At 40.6% G+C, this 19750-nt stretch overlaps 1 protein-coding gene across 1 annotated transcript in view; it reads right to left on the bottom strand.

Annotated features, from left to right (window-relative positions):
- Positions 1–6636: 6636 nt before the first annotated feature.
- The window catches only part of LOC310688720 (uncharacterized protein), an 86267-nt gene continuing 73153 nt past the window's right edge, over positions 6637–19750 (bottom strand). Inside the window, exons 8-11 of the mRNA XM_083465565.1 lie at positions 18196–18446; positions 17186–17345; positions 12750–16189; positions 6637–12300 (exon numbers count right to left, since the gene is read on the bottom strand). The gene's annotated coding sequence lies outside the window, so the exon portion shown is untranslated. The remainder of the gene's footprint in view (positions 12301–12749; positions 16190–17185; positions 17346–18195; positions 18447–19750) is intronic.

Here is a 19750-nt window from a genome sequence, read left to right as displayed (position 1 = left end):
TACAGTAGGAATAATGTGTCTCTCTGTTAGTGACTACACAAATCAAGATTTTACCTGGTTGCTTTGGTTTTTGGACCGCTACTATTCAAGAGACCCTGAGGTAAGACCTTGTACTAGTATTGTCAAGCTCTTCTGGAAGTTTTAATTTTTCTTCAGCTAGTTCTCCAATGCAGAAGGGCATTGGCAAACGCTCAGATTTTGGGCTCTCAGATTTTAGTAGCACCCTGGGTGGTGCTAACATTCGGCGCACGCACACACCACCTCTCTCCACTGCAGTGTGGCACCCAGTGCAGCCACACCAGTCATGCTACCTTAAAACTGCATCTGAGAAGGGTATATATATGTCTTTGTGACAGCTTCATTGTCTAATCAGTGTCATGAATGTGAAGTTTTGCTTGCTTGCTTGCTTGCTTGCTTGCTTGCTTGCTTGCTTGCTTGCCTGCTTGCTTGCTTTTTAGCTTTTCAATTCCTTCTTGATGAGTTTGGAGAGTTTGAGTCAGTTTGTCAACATATATTTCTTGGGTCATCTTAACAGGTCCTAGCACACTGGCTGTCTTGTAACTAAGCAATGCATCAGTGCCATCAGCTGCCACATACACTGAACTTGTAACAGATAATGTCTCTGAAGGTGGGCTTAGAACATGCCACATGCTGATAGTGATTCTGGACTAGTGGTAGCTTCTGAGGGGATGCACACTGAGCCCTCATATTTACAGTTGAGCCAGTGTAAGTGAAAACTTCGGTCTTATGCCCCTGTATGAAAATGTGGCAGTGTGTCAGAAAGTTCTGTTTGGAAGCACTTGTTTGCCTGGAGCACACAATGTAAACATATGTGTCCTCTTCTTGTGGAGGTTCAGTCTGAAAATCATTTGCTTGCTTTTGGCTGTAACTGTGTGGTGCAAACTGTCGTGAAATGCAGTACCTTGAGTAGTTACCGGTATTTATTTTCCCAAATTTGTGGGTGGGCAATTATCTCTGTGGGGATAGGATGTTCCAGAGTTGTAGCAGGTTACCTGAGCTGTCTTCAAAGACTTTTGCTGTGCTTTGGAAGATTGATTGTCACCTTGCAGGTATGTCCGCTCCTTCTTGTTGGAATGGGCCTAGAGTGCTTGGGCTCCATTTCTATGTCATGTCATTTCTATGTCTTTCTATGTCATGTCTTTTGGATAATGAAAAATTATGTTGATTTTGGGGACAAGAAGAACGTCATGAAACTGGAAGCCAAAGCAGATCTCTCAGCACAGGTGTAATATGCCCAGGTTATAGCATTCTGTACCACCATCAGCTTCCAACCAATCCCAAGGGAAGCCCCACATAGAATGCATTACTGTAGTCCAGTCATGAAGTTACCAAGGCATGAATCACAGTGGCTAAATGCTCTCTGCTTTTTCCATGACACAGGACATCAGAGCATGTGTATAGGTAATTTTTACTTTTTCTACTTGTATACTTTTTTATATGTTTTCTTTATTGTTTATGACTACTTTTGTTAGATTTGTAAGTATGTAATTTTTCACATTGTAAGCTGCCTTTGAGGAAAGGCAGCATACCCCCCAAAAATGGTGAATGGATGGATGTTATTTGGGAGAACCATACAATGAAAGGGGAAATAATAGAGGGATAAGGACTGGAGAGATATAAAGACTGAGGTGAAGCAGAATTTGGGGAAGTGGAGTTGTTGCCATGGGCTGCTGGAGTAGGAACAGGATTAGAGGCAGCTGGAGAAGGTAGTCACCAAAAGCAAAAAAGAGACAGTGCAGAGGAAGCAAACAAGAGATGGAACAGGATGGAGTGGAGCAGATGTTTGAGAGTATGATGATGCCATAAACTCTCTCAGTAAAGTTGAGAGTGCAGTAATGTGACCAGGTTTGGGGTGTTTTAAAACTGAGGCACTCCCTGTCAGTAACACTTGAGAAGTCTCTCAGTACTTAACAGTGTTTATTAATATCCAGCAGCAAGGACTTTTAATAATGTGGAAGGAAAACCTGTGGTCATGTATCACTCAACCAGAGGATCAACGTAAGCACGAGGCATGTTTGAAACAAAACTGGAATTTTATTTAAACACACTTGGTGAAGATTAAAGCTTAATGGTTACTTTCATAAGGCACACCACTTTGTTTCAGTCAGATCACTTTACCAAAGAAACTAAGAATTTTGCTTAAAACTCCAATTTAAACCTGTTCTATTTAAGCTAAGTCTTCCTAGAATGGCTATTTGTACTACTAAGCCAGTAAAACACTTTCAACCCCTTCTAGGAGCTTTTCGTTCCCCTCAGGGAGATGATATTGGCTGTCCTGCCTAGCAAACCACTAACCACCTATCTAAACCCTGGCTAAGCCCAGTTCAAGCCCTATCTCACAGTTTGTCAGGTTCTATATTTTAATTCAACTCCCTCTTGATTGGATGATAATGACTCAAATAGGGTATATATCTGATGTAAAGGCTATCCCAATGCTACATTATTATTTTTAATAAAGCCATATTTCCTCCTCCGTTGACTATTGTAACTAGTTATTTGACTAAGAGCTGAGGGAATAAGTATATATTTTTATTACTTATATACCACCCTAATACTATTAAGTACTTTCTTAAAATATACAGTAAATAAGTCCCTGCCAAAGCAGTTTAATATCTCCAACAAGGCTTTGTAAGGGACACATTAAAGGGGAATAGGTGGCAAGAAATATTAAACTAGCGCCATGCTCAAACTCAGGATAGTCGAAGTACCAGTTTGTGTTCAAAAATATAAATATATTGCCTTTGAATGTAACTCAGAACAGTTTAGCTTTTCCAACGTACGTTTTATAGATGCCTTTGAAGTCCTTTTGCCGCAAGTGTGGCTTTTACCCCCATTAGGTAATTTAATAGGTAAGATCAACTTACCGGTACTCTTTTGCTGCCCCCTGCCCCCATTATACACTGCCACCATTAAAGCAGTTTTGGGTCATTGGTCATTATGGTTACAGTATTTTTGTGAAATCTTTTCCTTGTTCATTTCACTATCCAAAAATATCTGCTTCTTTAATTGCTACAGTTTTGTTACATCTTGTTATTGTTGTTGCTATTTGTTCATTTAATTAATCCACAGAGAGAGTTCTGAACAAATTGCACAATGGACTTTCTTTTTTTCTTTTTTACAGGTGCAATTGTGTAACAGAGTTGTTTAAGAGAATGGAAAATGAAGAATAAGGGGAATGCAAATATGCATAAGCCTCATTGTCATTTAACCCATTTGGAGTGGAGGACAGCATAAAAGGCTGATCTTTTCCTTACAGTTTTACATAGACGATGCTGCAAACTGAGCTTTTTCTTCTACTATAACCTTGGTAATAATGTGTTCAGTTAATCTGCAGTGTAGAGTCATCCCCTCGAAAAGTAATTCACTTCTTCTTCTTTTTTCTTTTTTAAAGGTGGAAAATAAATATGGTGCCGTAAAATTGTTGAGTAGAGGAATCTATCTGGACATTTCACAAAACATTTCATTATGCTGATAATTCCCAGAAGTGCTCTCGAGAGTGCTTTAAGCTGAGGATTACTGCACTGGATCTGATGGACTTTTTTTGTAGCCCCTTTAAAAGGCAGTGAACCGTTTTTCTATTTTATTTAAATAATGCCCCTTAAAATGGATTTTTAGAGGTATAATAACTCCTTAAGAGTCAGTTATGCTAAACAGTTTCTCTTGATAGAAATGTTGTAAAACTCGTTAACTGCACAATTTCAGATGCCGGCTTGGTGAACACTAACTGACATTTGAATGGTCGGAGTTTGTAAAATAAATTGAAATAGTTGTTGTATCACACAGCTAGCTGTGCACAAGCTGTAGGCCACGAGGGGCTTGAACCTGACAGAAAATTACTTCAAGATGAATGAAAAGTGCTTGTTTCTCTTTATTAGTTTTTGGAGAACAATGAAAATGTTGAATTGTTTACAGAAGGGCTGATTAAAAATGGTCAGTGAGGCCATGTCCCCACTGCTAACTGTTAGCCACCCCCCAGCCTCCCCCCTCTTCTCCCCACCATATGCATCTTCTTATACCCATAATAGTCACACATCTGTGTGTGAAATGTGCTCATTTTGACATTCCTCTGCTGCTGCGAGCTGCTGAGGCCATTGTTAGGTAAAGGGCTGTTGTCAAGCCTAACAAGCTGGTCATGCAATTTGCTGGACACCGCGGCAGAGAATAACCCACGATGAATTGCTTCAACCTCAAACAATGCTCAGTTCAATATTAGAATACAGAAGTATTCTTTGGCTTTGTGTCGACCTGATCCTTGCAATATTTTGAAATATTCTATGCACACACACGCAAATCTTTTTTTTCCCTCTCTCTCTCTGTCTCTCTTCAGAAATGCATACCTACTGCCCAGAAAGAATATCATGGTAACCAAGCCTTACATGGTTGTTATTTCTAACATATGTTTTTGAATGGTGAAAAGAGAAATTGATACAAAGAGTTAAAGAGCGAGAGACACTTTTGTAACTCAAAATTCATTTTTTTTGTATGTCTTCCACTCCAGGCACAGTGGGATGCTTCAAAGTGCTATCCAATATTCTGTCAAACTGTTTGGTCCAATTTCAGGGCAATTCAAGTCAAGACCCCTTTAGCACAGCTTTGCCTGTAATTTCTTTTACTAACACATATGGTATTGTTCAACGAATTATAAAAGTTTGGGAGTAATTAATATTCCCATGGGGTAAGAGAGCAGTGCAGTCCCTTTGAAGCTTCAAAAACATTTCTCATGATTCTTTAAAAGAGAGCGGGAGAGAGAGAGAGAGAGAGAGAGAGAGAGAGAGAGAGAGAGAGAGAGAGACGGAAATCACTTGTATTTACATGGTACTGTTTTTAAAAAAGCCTCCCTCTCCTCCCCTCCCCTTCCAAATCCCTTCCCCCTTCCCTTAAACACACACACCAAGAGAAATCACCCATTAACATGCAGGAGTATGAATGCTATTTGTGGCATTCTGTCACTATACATTGCGTACCGCCCCAATGTGAAAGCAGGATTTTCTTTTTTCTATCTGCAGAACATGCATTCCAGGGCCTATTATGTGTATAAACAATAGCATATGTAATTACCTTTCCAGGGTGGCAATTACTCTTCAGATTCAATGGCTAGAGTTAAAGTAAAAAAAAAAAAATCTGTTCCCATTGCTCACAAAGCTGCCAACCTTTATGGATCAAATCTTGGTCATCGGTAGCACAGGACAAACCCTATCAATCCGGTTTTTAAAACATCCATGGGGTAGGGAAGGGGTGGTGCAGTCCACAGTCCACATTGCTTTGGGGACTTTGTTTCAAATGTGTTCATTTCAAGCCTTGCCTACCCATCAATTGCTTTATACAATTCTCCTCATGGAAGGGGGGGGGGACACAGAGAGAGAGACACACACAACTTTTTGCTAGGGAGGATTTCCTCAGCAATTCTGTAGGTATGAAAATTCCATGCCTGTCATGTCAACGTTGGTGGCTGGTGTAAAATGCTGACTTGCTTGACTTCCTTCAAGTTATGATGAGTTTTCTGGAGTAGGGGAAAGGAAATTGCATTTCTCCTCCACCTTTCCCTGCCTCCACCAGCCCCACTCCCCCTCCAGCCGCCCAATATTATTCCATATGGCCTGCGAAGCTAAAATACTGAAGCACTTCAGGCTTAGATTTTCCTCAATTAATCATCACATAATCAACTAAACCTTTAATGACAGTTTAAAATGCCACTAATCTGCAAATAATAATAATCCAGGACTCAGGACATTTGAAGAAAGTTGTATAACTGTGAAAGTTTATACATTTCTACAGAAGTAAGTCCCTTTGAGTTTGATGCTCCCATGAAGGTGAATATTGCAGAAATGGTGAACTTGTGGTCTTCCAGATATTGCTGGGCTCAGGCTCACATCAGCCCCAGCCAGCATGGCCAATGGTCGGGGTGATGGCAATTGTAGTCCAACAATTTGTGGAGGGCCACAGGTTCCACAGCCCTGGAGTAGAGAACTGCATCCTAACACTGCAATTCTGTACCCACTTAAGAACATAAGAGCTTTTGAATCAGGCTAATGGCCTACCTAGTCCAGCATTGTGTTCTCGCAGTAGCCAAACAGATGCCTGTGGGAAACCTGTTAGGAGGACCTGAGCACAAGACCACTCCGCCTTACTGCAGTGTCCAGCAACAGGTATTCAGATGCATTGCTGCCTCCAACCATGAAGGCAGATAATGGTCATCATGTCTAATAGCCATTGATAGCCTCATCCTCCATCAGTCTATCCAGTCCTCTTTTGAAATCATCCAGGTTGATGGCCATCCCTATCTCTTGTGGGACTGAGTTCCATTGTTTAACTATGAACTGCATTAAGAAGCCCTTTCCTTTCCTTGCCTGAATTTTCCAACATTCAGCTTCATTACTACTTACCTGGTAGTAAACCCTGCGGCATTCAGTAGGATGTGTGCCTGAATTCACATGCAATTGCTGAAATAGGCTGCCTCCCTTTGCCAAATTTGAAGGTCTTAAAGAACATTTTTGCTTCTGGTTGTCATCCAAAGCTAGCAGATCATTTGAAATTGTACTTGATCTTCCTTCAGGAACCTCACAAGAGCACCTTCTCTCAGAGTTTGGAACAATCACTTAAAAGCCAGACAGTTAATTGATTAAAATAATTTATTAAGTTGGCAGCCCCAACTCCCATTAATTTATGGGAACGGGGCTTAAATCCAGTGCTGAACATTTAATAAAATCAAACATAAGAATTTTCAAATGAACATGTAATACATATGTTTAATTTAATAGGATTACAGTTACTGTGGATTCAGATGTGTCATTGATACAGGGGGAATGAAACACATGCCTGGTACTTTTAATTCCTCTACATCTAACAACACTCTCTATGAGGGACTGGCATTGAAAACCACTCAGAAACTTTAAATGGTGCAGAACCCTGTCATTAAACCCTGAATGAGGCAACGTGCTGGGATCTTGTGAACCCCTTACCTGTCATTTCCACTCTTGGGTTGGCTGTGGGGCCAGCCTTGAACAGCATCTGGAAGCTACAACTGATACTGGATGCCATGGCCAGATTATTCATATTGTTTACTGGATCTGATGACTGTGAACATATCATGACAAGGTTTTTAAAACTTTTTACTAGCACCTAGCTTTTTTCCAAAGTGCTAGCTGAGGACCACCATCTCCAGCAGAAACCTGTCCATAGATTAAGATAATATTCAGAGATCCTTCTCCATAATTCACTTCCTCAGCATGCTTGCCTGGAACTTGGGTTGCTTCCAGATGACCTGTTTAGTGAGAACTCATCTTGATCAACTGTTTACTGAGCATTCATTTGTATTTGACCCGGGGGGTGGGGTGGCACATGTTATATGGTTTCACATCAAGCCATTTCTATTGTATGCTTTCCAATGCATTTCCCATCACTTTCCTTACCACAAAACGTCCCTCCAAAATTGGAAGCCGATTATGGAAGCTCAAGTTGCCAAATCCACTTTAACTGCTCTACCTGGTCTGCATCTGAATCTCACCTGCGAAACAGCAACAACAGTTTATTATGGAAAAGGTGGCTGTATCAATAAAGATCTCACCTTGAGCTTTTTGGAGGAGCAGTGAGATTAAAATGTAATATATAACCATAATAATTTGGCAGCCTGTCCAAAGTACCTTTCACTCTGCCGTTTGGACAGAGGAGCATACAACTGAAATGATGGAAGACAACCCAGGTAAAGGAAGATACCTCTTTCCTTTGAAACTTTCATGCAGATTATGTGGGAAACCAGCCACATGGACTACATAGTCCATACTTATTAGCTATGTAGATGAGTAAAGGCCAGTATCAGACCCTGTGCTTCAAAACAACAGGAAACAGATGGTGTGGAGTTCTTTCAAGTCTACTGCCAGGATGAATCCAAAAATCTTGTCCCAAATACTTTTTGGCTCTTAAAAAAACATTTCCTAGTTATTATGGAACTTTGATGCCTTTAGCATAGAAGGAGGTGTGATCTGACCGCTGCAAATGTTTCTGTTTTTCACTTGAGGGTGTTCTTCCTGCCTCCAGAGAAACAGCCTCCGTGAAAGTTTCCACAAGGCTCACAGTTCTTCTGTTGGAAAGCAACCATCAGGCATTTATTTCCTGTGACATGAGTGCCTGCACCCCACCTCCTCCTCAAGTCATTCCGTCCAGGCGACTCAGATTATGAGTTTTGACAAACCCCATAAACATGTCATTATGGGGAAGATGGGTTATAGTCATTGCTCAGTAGTCTTTATTATTTACTACACAATGAATAGACTAGCACAAGGAAAGACTATGAGAAGATGAAAGTAAGGTTAGTTAAACATTGAATTAACGGCTCTGTGCTTTATAGATTGATAGCATCTAAGCTTGCGTTCAAAAGAACTGTGTAAATGTCGTTCATTTACAGGTGCTGTTTGGTTGTTAGGACTGTTTTATTGTTCATAATACTGCTGTCTGTAAAGATATGAGCTTTCCACACTGAAGTTAAAAAAAATAGATTTTACATAAGTCACAAAGTGACTTCAGGAATTGACCTCTGTAAATATTCCTGTTTATCCTCACCTATGGCTCGTATACACATTATAGCTTTGCACAGAATTTGAGCAGTCAACATGAGAGTGCATGAACTCCACCATGCACTTAATTAGAATTCCATTCACTTTATGGAAAAATCAAAGGGCAATGACAGAGCATCGTTCTGCTACTTGTGTGTGCCTTCTGAGTTCACGCAGCATTCAGCTTGCTCTGGGGACTTTGATGATATATTTATATGAAAAAATAAAATCAAATATATCTACCTACCTATGAAGGGTGGAAAACCTATGGTCCTTCAGTTGCCTGACAGTTGGTTATGCTAGCTATGGCTGATAGAAGATGGAGCCCAGCAACACCTAGAAGACTACAGGATCTAATGGCAGTTCATTGGCTTCGGCTGCAGTTGTTCTTGGTGGCAAGCTAAAGATATAACCAACTCTGCCTCTGTCCTTTAGCTTTTCAACAAGTGATACTCATACCACTTGAAACAAGGGAGGGAAGACTGTTTGCCATCAAGGCACAGCTGCTTCCACCTGCCATGTCCCACACTCTTTCACCTAGGAGCCTTTATAAGGGAACAGCTGCCAAATGAACTGTGAGGGGGTTCTGGACTCTTGAGTCTAGGTGTAATGGTTGCAGGAGAGTTGCTAGCTATGTACTTCCTAGCATTAGCTATCAAGCTACATTTGGATCTTAATTGGCCTGTTGATATGCTTTATGCTCACTTAATCTTCTTTGATATATTCTACATAAACCATCATGAGCCTGTTGCCCTCCAGATGTTTTGGACTACAACTCCCATCAGCCCCAGCCATCATGGCAATGGTCAGGGACAATGGGAACTGTAGTCCAACAACATCTAGAATTGCATTCCTGCTCTTGAGGGAAGCAGAGAACAAGTCTTTGCTCTTTTCTATGTGACAGTCCCTCAAGTGAGATTTCGGGGTGCAGGGACCTCAGTCGTGTTTGGATCAGTAAGCATTTTCTTGACTATGATGTAGCAGATTAGAAAAGGTACTTAGACTCCAAGCCAGACTTTTGAATTATATCTGAGACTATAGCAGTAGAGAAATAGGAATGAAATGGAAAGAAGTGTGAAAATGGTGGCTGAACTGGAAAGTGACCACAGGAGGGGAGCAGTTGTATCCTAAACATTAGGAGGTTTGGAGCACAACTGTTCCACCCCTGTGGTCCTAAATCATTCAAGGAAAGACTCATCTAGATTGCACTACAGTAGCCAGATGCTGAGAATCATTTGTTTGGAAAAGTTCAATCATCCCTTCTATAATAAGCTTCTATATTAATGTCCCTCTTTCTATGATTCATCACAATGCCTTTCCTCTATATGCCACACCCCTAAGTAGCCAGAAGAACATCCTCTCCCTCCCCTGGGCATCCCCCATGCTGTGTCAAAATCTGTTCTGGGGCACTGGGGGGAAACCCAGAGCAAATTGGGGAGGTGCAGGGGGTGTGGCAGGAGGAGGGGAAGAGAAGGCTCAGTTATATGAGCAGGGTTCATTCCACTTACGCAGTGACATAGCTGAATGCAGCCCAAAGTGTAAGAATAGTTTAAAAATCTTCTTCATCCACGATACTCATTGGCTGGCCATAAACCATTCTAGATATCTCCACCTGATCTACTTTATAGGTTTGTTGTGAAGAGGAAATGGGGTGGGGGAAGGGCAGTGCCACTGAAACTCTCAGGCTCCTGGGAGAAAGAGGAGGATACATACAGAATAAATGAGACCCGCGTGTCACTGGATCCACAGATTAACTCACCAAGGAATATTGCATGTGTAGAACTGCATTAGCCCCGGGCAGAAGAAGGTACAATTCTGTGTAAATAGATATCCCTCAAAAGATAGATGGAAATGATATACTAACCAACAATATTAATTATAATAAATGTCTTGGTCAGTCAGTTGGTTAAGCTAGCCCAATTCAACTGAACAAACAAATGGGCCTGAGCTGGCAGCCTTTTTCAAAGAGTATCTCCAGCCTCTTTTATCCTGCCTGGTCATTAGAGCTGCTGCTGGAGCTGTTTCACTAGACTTTTCAGGTTTACCTGCCAGCTTTTCTGGAGTTCGCGTCAAAGCTCCCACTTCCCTTCGGTTTCACTGCTGCTATTAAAGTTTGAGCTGCACTTTGCTAAGTGTGGAGGCTTGCACTGAGCGGATCCACTGCTGATTATCATGCAAATCAGACTCCTCTGCTGGCTCCAAAGAGGCTCCCAGCTTTGCTACCCCCATTGATCCTTTCATTGTCAGAGGGATAAGGCTAACCCATCTCTTCTGACACCAGAAGCTACAAAGATAGGTTCCCGTGACAGTGATTGGTAGGAGGAAATGAATCTTTCATGTACGGCAGATATATGGTTTGATTTAAGAAAAGAAAATAACCATATGTAATTGGGCTTCTGTCACTGTAAATTTTAATGGTAATCGTAACACTGAGGTTTCTGGAACCTTAAATTACAGCTTTCAGTGGCTTCCCACTGAAACTCTCTATTATTCTTCATAACTACTTTCTCAAAGCATGTGCACCATGACATCGATATCACAATTCACGTCTAAATTCGAAATTGACAGCAGGGCTGGATGGTGTGCCCTTGCACTGAACATCAGAGGGACAAAAAGAGAGGATGTCATTTCCTAAGATGTAGCCACCTGTTTCTCAAAGTGCTGAGTGATGCAGTCCTGCAGCAAATGCTTCTGGGAGCCAGTGTGTGGGACAGTTTATTCAATCAACACGTTCAAATGCTAAAACTTTTCCCTGGACTCTCACTTCAGGTAGCAAGTATACAAGCATGGGTGGGTGGAGTATGGGTATTGCATGTCTGAATGTTCCACTCTTGGGAGAGGGGGAGACTGCATGTAGAAAAGTTGCATTTCAGGGGATTGTTCTCTCTTCTCCCTGACATGCTCACTTTCTGTATGCCTGTTCACATATCCAGTGGTCCTCCATGCTCAGCTAAGAAATGGAATGAAACCATCTATGATATCACTGGTATGCTATGTAATAGGCCTCATTGATGCTGATTCCGTATACCGTATTTTTCCGTGTATAAGACTGGATTTTTTTCCTAAAAAAAATCTCCCCCTATTTTCTTAAATCTGAGTCCCCCAAAATAGGGAGTGTTTTATACATGGGGCGTCTTATAGACGAAAAATATGGTAATTTTGGCACTCCCAAAATATGGCGACCTTGCATATATCTGGTGCTTTCAAACTTTCAAAATTCTTTGTAATTTACTCTTTATTGATAGGTTTACAATTGTGTACATTTTGCTGTGAAATACAAATGGCTGGCATGTTTCATGCTGTGTGGGGAAATCATGTATAAAGTATCAATCAGCTGCTCAGTAGAAGTAGCAAAATCACCAACTTCTTTATACAGTGACATATGTGAAGAAGAGACAGCATGCCCATACATGTACCTGTTCCAATATATGAAAAGAGAAGGTGGCCTATGGGGAAAATGTAATAGGCACGTTGCCCAAAAATATGAAGTTGGATGAGGAATAACTTAATTGCACATTGCTCCCATTGAAATTGGATTAAAGCTAAACATCCTATTAATTAAACTGGGAACAATAAATTTCATTGAGTTCTATGGGGCTTACTCCCAGGCAAGCGGTTTTAGAATCGCAGCCTTGGTCTGGATCCAACCAGTGGTTCTGAAAAGAGCAGCCATATCATTTAATTCAGACCTGAATGTACATGTTGGCTTTTATTTACCGTATTTTTCGCCCTATAGGACGCACTTTTTCCCCTCCAAAAAAGAAGGGAAAATGTGTGTGTATCCTAAGGGGTGAATGCAGGCTTTCGCTGAAGCCTGGAGAGTGAGAGGGGTCGGTCGCGCAGGTCTCCCTAGGGCTGCGCAGAGCTGCCTGCAGTCCCGGGCTTCGCGCAGCTCTGCGCAGCCCTAGGGAGCCCGGCGCAAAGTTGCGCTGGCCTCCCAAGGGTTGCGCAGAGTTGCCTGCATTCCGAAGCCTGGGGCGCGCTGAAGAGCGCACCCAGGCTTCGCACAGCTCTCCGCAAGCCTGGGGAGACCGGCACGACTTCCCGCCGGGCTCCCTAGGCTTGCGGATAGCAGGCTGTTCTCGGGGCTGGGGTCGGGGGAAGCTAAAAAAAAACCTAGGTGCGTCCTATGGGGTGGTGCGCCCTATGGGGCGAAAAATACGGTATTTAAAACAAAACCAAAAAAAAATCCAATATACAATCAAAGCATTGTTCCATGAAGTAAATGCTCTAATTCTAGTGTCAGTTCATAACTAATTTCTTGAAAATCATGACAGGTGTGCAATGTGTGCAAAACTTTACACACAAGTACAAATATGTAATGAAGTGTGGGAGAGGGCATAAGGTATATGCCACTCATCGCATTCAGGATGGCATGACCTACTTTATCTCAACATGTTGATGGTATGCTAGTTTCATATAGACTCTGATCCCAGAAAGTACCTGGCAGTTTCAGGTAGCCCTGAAAAATCAGTTGCCACTGATGGGTGAGAGCCAATTATCTGACTGGAGTAATAGAGGTTCTCTTTTAAACAATTAATTATGGGATTGGCGGGTGCATGATAGATACCCATCCGTTGAACTCCTGTTATGGCTTTGCACATGTACAACACTCTTAATCTTTTTACAGAAATGCATTTCTACTTTTTATGCCGGTGCAGAAACTTTGCAATGGAAACAAAGTTCAAAACAACACAGATTGAAATCTGTAGTAGGTGAAATGAGCTGATGGTGTGATATTAGAAATCCATGAACTAACCATTTTCTCTTTATTAAATCAGATTTTGCAGTATTTGCTGAAAGCAAGAAACACTGAATTATATTTAAATAATCATTCCATAAATACTGCGTGTTTTCACAGCAGTCACAAACTCTGGAATTTATGTGCTAATTACAGACCCCAAATCATCTCTATCCAGATTTGCAATTAAAACTGAAATATTTTCATATAATACAATTCCAGAGTTCGTAACAACATCAGTGAGATGTACCAGTTATTATTTGCTTAGTACAGTCAAACATTTTATGTTTTCCAAAACCATTGTTTCACTTTTTCTGTCCTTGGGCCTGCTGTTTTTACAGCTGGGAGTGGTTAGGATTTAGTGGCGATGTAATTTTGAAGGGCAATTCACATGTGGTAGAAATCAGTAGAAACCAATGATAACCAGAAGATGCACAGATGATTATTTTATTTTTTAAATCCTCACATAGCATTGACTTCTTAATATAATATTGTGGGCTGTTTTTAAAAAAATTAAATCCACATATTTTTAGAAGTATGGGCTGACAGTAAAGAAGAGCTAGAATGCAAATTTAGGGAGAATGTTGAATAATTCAGTAGCTTGTTATGTGATTAGATCTGATTGGTTCCCTACTAAGATATTGCCCATAAAAATGATTTCCCATGGTAGCATTGGTCTCAGGATAGGAAGAGGATGGGGGGTTTATGATGTCCATTAAATGGGAGAACAAGGCTTACTTGAGCTAATAATATCATGGTTGCACAGAGTGATTGATGGTCTTTAAAAAGGCCCAGATTGGTTTCATCTTTCTTCAGATTTTATCACTGACTTGTTCTTAGTCATGTGCAATCACTAAGGCCAAGAGAGGTAACAAGTGTTTGATGTATGATACTTGCGCCACTTTTGTCAGAACTGCATTTATTCTTACACTGTACTCCTATAGAGGGAGATTCCACAGAAGATGGAAACATGAATCTGGACACAGGTGGAGGTGGTCAACGTCCCCCAAAATTGATCAAACATTAACAACTTTTTTCTCCTTTCAGTGCAACTGCTTTTAATATAAATTAAATGAACTAAGTGTATGAAGCCATCTATATGTACCTCTTTTCAGCCTACTTATGCCTCTTTGAAAGAGCTTATCAGATTCCGTTCATTCCTATCTTTTGCAATTTGCAAAGGAGCACCAAATTCCCTTTATGGTGTTGTTGTTATTTTTAAAGAGCGAACTATAACATGGACAGAATTTAATATATCTGGCAGAGGCATGTAGGCAAGCATGTTTATCAGCATATCATATACTACACCCCCAGATGGATATCTTAATCTGTTACTGGAAACATTATTATCAGTATCACATTCATGGTAGACGGTGTATGCATGAACCACAAAATGTTGGGTGGGGGCTCTGATGGAAAGCGAGGGAGTGTGAGAAAGAGTCCTAAAAGGTTCACAAAATAGCTTTGTGCTATGTGAATAGCTTTCATTCTGAGATCCTTCAGTCATCCCTCTTTGTTCTACTGAGAAGACAAAGTGCCAAACCAATAGAATGTCAGATATCTATGACTTGGTTTGACCCAGTTTCAGTCTTGTATCCTGGCATGTTCATGCATGTGTTATCGTAGATGCACATGCAACATTTGGTTCTATACATATGTGCATATGGACAAAGTGTGTGTCCACATTAATTGGCACATAGGTCCCCTCCCTCGTGTTGATTTTATCCCATGTAGAGTTGAATGGCTTTCTGTTTTGACAATTTGAACACTGTCTCAAGATTGTTTAGCAAAATCAAGAGCAGTTCTTGGCAATTAATTTCTGCAGTCAATAGTATTCTCAAACTGGGCAACTCCCCTTGGAACTGGGAGCCACAACAGAAAAAGCCTGTGCAAGTGAAAGAGCAAGACAATTCATTAGACAATTCTGCAGCAGCTCAAAGTGGCGGGGGGATGTCAGCCCCTGCTCCTGTGCTTCAATACTAATGAGAGTCATTGCATATTCATAACCCTAAATACAGTCAGCTTCTTATAAAAACTTTTGTCATTGAGGCTTCACGGCAAGAGCAAAGCATTGCACTCTTCGTGTCCTGGCACTTCCGCCAAGAGAGTGCAAGAGCAAGATTGATTGTTTTGCAACGCAGCTTGACAGGGAACTAAGAGATACTGCCCCAAGGGTCCTGAAACTAAGCTTAGTTTGATTACAAGGCTCCAAGTAATCAAAGAAACAAAAGAGGGGGGGGAGTGGATTTTTTTTTTTTTAAGATAAAGGAAGGCTCTAAAGATATAGCTTTCCTTATTGAGTGTTCAGAGTAATTATCTGCTAGCAGTTTAAAACAGTTCATATCAATTTTTATCACAGAGAAAGAAGAACAGTGATCTCCAGCAAACTTGTTCCCATGTTGTAGGAACACCGCAGCATGTCTTAATAGATACAAATCTCTAAAACCATATGAAGCTTCCCGTCAATATCAATAGCAAAGATTAGGGAACTCAACCTGTCAGATATTAAAATCACTTCTGCCAAGCGCTGGGCTGCCCAGAATTCATTCACTCTTTGCAGGTTGCTTTTCCTTTGTTGTCAATGTCTTCCTTTTGTGCGGCTCATCCTTATTAATATATTTATTAAATTTGCTTACCTGTCTTCCGATAAAATCCTGAGGGTGCACACAAGCATGCATACACACACACACAATTGCTAACCTCTGACCCCACAATACCTGTCTGCCAGGGTAGCTATCAGCATCCCCTGGAGTCAAAGAAGGAAAGCGCCTCTTTCAGCACCCACTTTGAAAAAAGGCCTTGAGCATTTTCTCACTCATAATGATGTCTTCAGCTGGAATGCCAGCACATTTCCACATCTCCTTGACAGGCGAACAGACTAGAAGATATACATAAAATTAAAATAGAATGGAATGGAATGTTAAAAGAAAGGTTTGCACTTCTGATTACATTCAGGCTTGTTGTAATTTTGTATTTAAAAAAGGCAGTTTCCAAATGGATCTGCTAATACATGCAAAAGCTCTCTCTTACTCAATAAAATGTCATAAAATATTAGTGGGAGGGGGATCTGAAATGTTAAACATCTTAGTCATATTTATACAGAGTCAAAAAATAGAGGAATCCTGTAGTTATGATTGATTGAGGTAACTGATTAGCCGCAGATATTATAAGTGTTGAGACTAAATTATCAGCCGTATCAGTCTGATTGCAGTAAAACATGAAAACATTGACTTTTGTCTAGTTAGAGAAATTTATTTTTCCCTGAATGACAATCCTTTAAGTAGAAACCAGGCAGTCTGCCAGCTCTCCATGTCATACACTGAAGTTTGCAAAGGCAGGCTGTATTTTCAGCTGTTTGTCTGAGCTCAATGAGCAGTGCTCAGGACTTTTACAGTTTCACAATAAACGTATCTCTGCAGATGCTGCTTCAGGCTTCTTTAAGCTGTGTGAAGGACAGTCTCTGCACGTTTGGGATAAATGAAATTATAAATTGAATGGTAACGATAGTCTACATGGAGTTAAGTCTTTGGTGAAATATTTCTTTTAAAATAAATAGTAAGCCACTCTAGAGCACAGCTTCCGGTGGAAGCTCAATTAATATGTTTAACAAGATTGAAGTAAATGTCCCCCGTAACTGTCAGCAGTGTGGCAGCTTTCAAAAACAGCTTTTGCTCCCATAATTTTCTTTTAAGATCAGCCACCATCACTTCCTGCCACATGAGGAGTATAAAACCCAGGACCTGACCCAAATATGTTTAAAATATAACTTGCCCAAATATGATCTGCCCAGCATTGAACTTGGAGGTCTCTGAAACGCCCTCCTTTAAAAAGCATGGCCAGGGCTGTTGAATCTGATTATCTCTTGAATACTCACTCTTACTGCAAGATACAGATGGGGTGGATCTGTCTCTCTCTCTCATGCCCCCAGTTGGCACATAGTGAAGACATCTGGTTATTTCCCCCCCCCCAAGTCGTGATCTGGTAGTAGAAGGGTTTGTTTCGACGGGGGGGAAAATAAGCAATATCAACTTTAGCTGCAAATTTATGGAATGCTTGTAGATCACTGGTATTATTCCCTTTATTACAATAAGTTTAAAAAACCCTACTGACAAAATGTGCAGTGTTCAAACTTTGTATCTTATTAGTAAATTTAGGAGCAGGGGAATGTGGTATAACCATATGAATTAATGCGTGATTAAAGCTACCCACCTAAAATAAGAGGAATCCAATATGAATCATGTTTTCTGTTCTGACTAATGTAAAGGAAAATACTTGGTTTGGTTCAAAACCATGTTCAGTTGCAAGCTTTTTCTCTGAATTTCACAAGGGGATTCATGACATTATTAATGAAAGCAGTCTGAAACACAGGAAGCTTCTAGACAAGTAATATCGGTCTCACTTAAAACCACAAAAGAGGAAACCCAAAGGGAGGTCAGAATGCCAGGATGGCATGCTGTCTTCAACTTCTGTTGTTGTGTCTATTTTCCTAAAAACTTATTAGAGGTTGTGTTTTTTTAAAAAACAAGCCTGTTCTTTAAAAGCTGAAGACGATTTGCTAAAATGTATATTAATAACAGTCTTTCATCTCAGCAATGTTTTGTTAACCATAAATGGAAATCTAAAAGTGCAAATTAGTATTGGAAAGGAAAAGTTGGAAAGCCATACTAGCTACCAAAAAAGATGTGTTAGGATGCCATACAGCTTTGGAACCTAAGGTGCTCCTACTTTGTTATGTAAAAGGCATTTTCTCAGAAAATGATCTAGAAGGGATAACTGGTGCTAAGCTCTTAGCTATGACAGCTAAATGGAACTTCTATGTTCAGAGGCAATATGTCTCAGAATAACCACCACTAAGATTCAGACAAAAAAAAGGGAGAGTGGTACCTTCATATCCTGCTTTTGGGTTTCCAAGAAATTTCTGGTTGGCCACCATGATGAGCAGGGTGCTGCTGGACTAGGTGGTCCTTTGGTTTTCATCTAGAAGGGCTCTTCTCTGTTTTATGATGAATCAATGAGAATCTTCTTTTGCGGTTATTTAATTTTTATCACAGTATTCCAAATCCAGAATTCCTTTCCAGAAGAAATCTTATTCTGCCCATTCTAGCTAGCACTCTCTCATCTTCTCCCTCCTCTTCCTAAGGTGAATAAGGAAAGAGAATAAACAAGCAGGTGACATCAATTCTAAATTCAAGAGAATGACTGATGGTTCAAAACATAGCAGCCATCGTGTGGTCTTGGGTTAGGGATTTTGGGGGGTTGTTGTTTCAAAGAGATGCTCATTACATGGAAAAGCCCAGGCATAGCAGTTAATGATTTTGTCCTTAGGAGTGGATATAACCACTTCCTTAAAAATAAAAAAATACCTAACATTTTGAAAACTGTTTTTGTTCTTGCACACAAGTAGCTTATGGTTCCAACTAGAAAAAGTCAGTTTTTCTAAGCCTCAAACACACAGCCTGTATAAATATGTAAATGCCAGCTAAATCAAATTTGTTTATGATCTAATTTGCAACACTTCCTATACTGAGATACATTGTGTCATATTTATATAAGAATCTACCAAATGTTCAATATTTATATAAGAATCAGTGGATTAAAACAGCATGATTGTGTACATATATCTATCTGTTTTGCAATGGGTTCAACAGGCATGCACACATGGCCGGCTCAAGTCATTTTTCTGCCCCCATTCCATATAAGAACTAAACAAACTACATGGGTAATTGAATGATACCAGGAATTAAATGGTGCCAGCCTTCGTGCTGGCATAGTTTATTTCCCTCCTGTTTTTTTCCAATGGGGGAGGAGGAATAATAATAAGAAAAGAATGGAAAAGCACACAATGACTTCTCCTCACTTCCACCCTGACAGCAAGAGCCTGACAGAGTATTGGAGGAGGCTGTTTAACCCCCAGTTCTGACCTCGCCCCAAAAGCTGTAATATATTGCATGATTTCCATTTTTGTATGTGTGCCATTTCTCCCTCTGAAAATGCTGGTGAACATTTTCGGATATTAACCTGGAGAAAAAAATCAGGAGATGATGTAGGCCACATCTGCATGTTCTGCATAGCATGGATATTCCACACTGTCAGTTCAGGGGATGTTTGGTGTTAGACAACATATCCCTGTTGACCCAACATTGACAGGGAGAGCAGAATTGCACGTGCACTCCTCCCCATGCATACTCAGCACAACTTGAGTTGTGTACAAGTCTGTCCATGAACAAGTTGTATGCATGTTGACTCTGTTCAAAGGTGATGGTAAATGCACTAAGGGGCAGCCCCCATAAGCACAATTCAGTTCTGCCCCACTAAACAATGTTTGAACTGGGCTATGGATGTGCAAATAATTTAAACATGTTGACGAAGGAGGATGCTTCAAGAGAAACTGGACTTCTAATATACACTATGGCCAGTGCTTTCTTTTCTGGGGGAATGC

This window comes from Podarcis liolepis, assembly GCF_965112155.1.
Source record: "Podarcis liolepis genome assembly, chromosome: 11".
NCBI lineage: Eukaryota > Metazoa > Chordata > Lepidosauria > Squamata > Lacertidae > Podarcis > Podarcis liolepis.
This window is presented reverse-complemented; position numbering and strand designations above follow the sequence as displayed.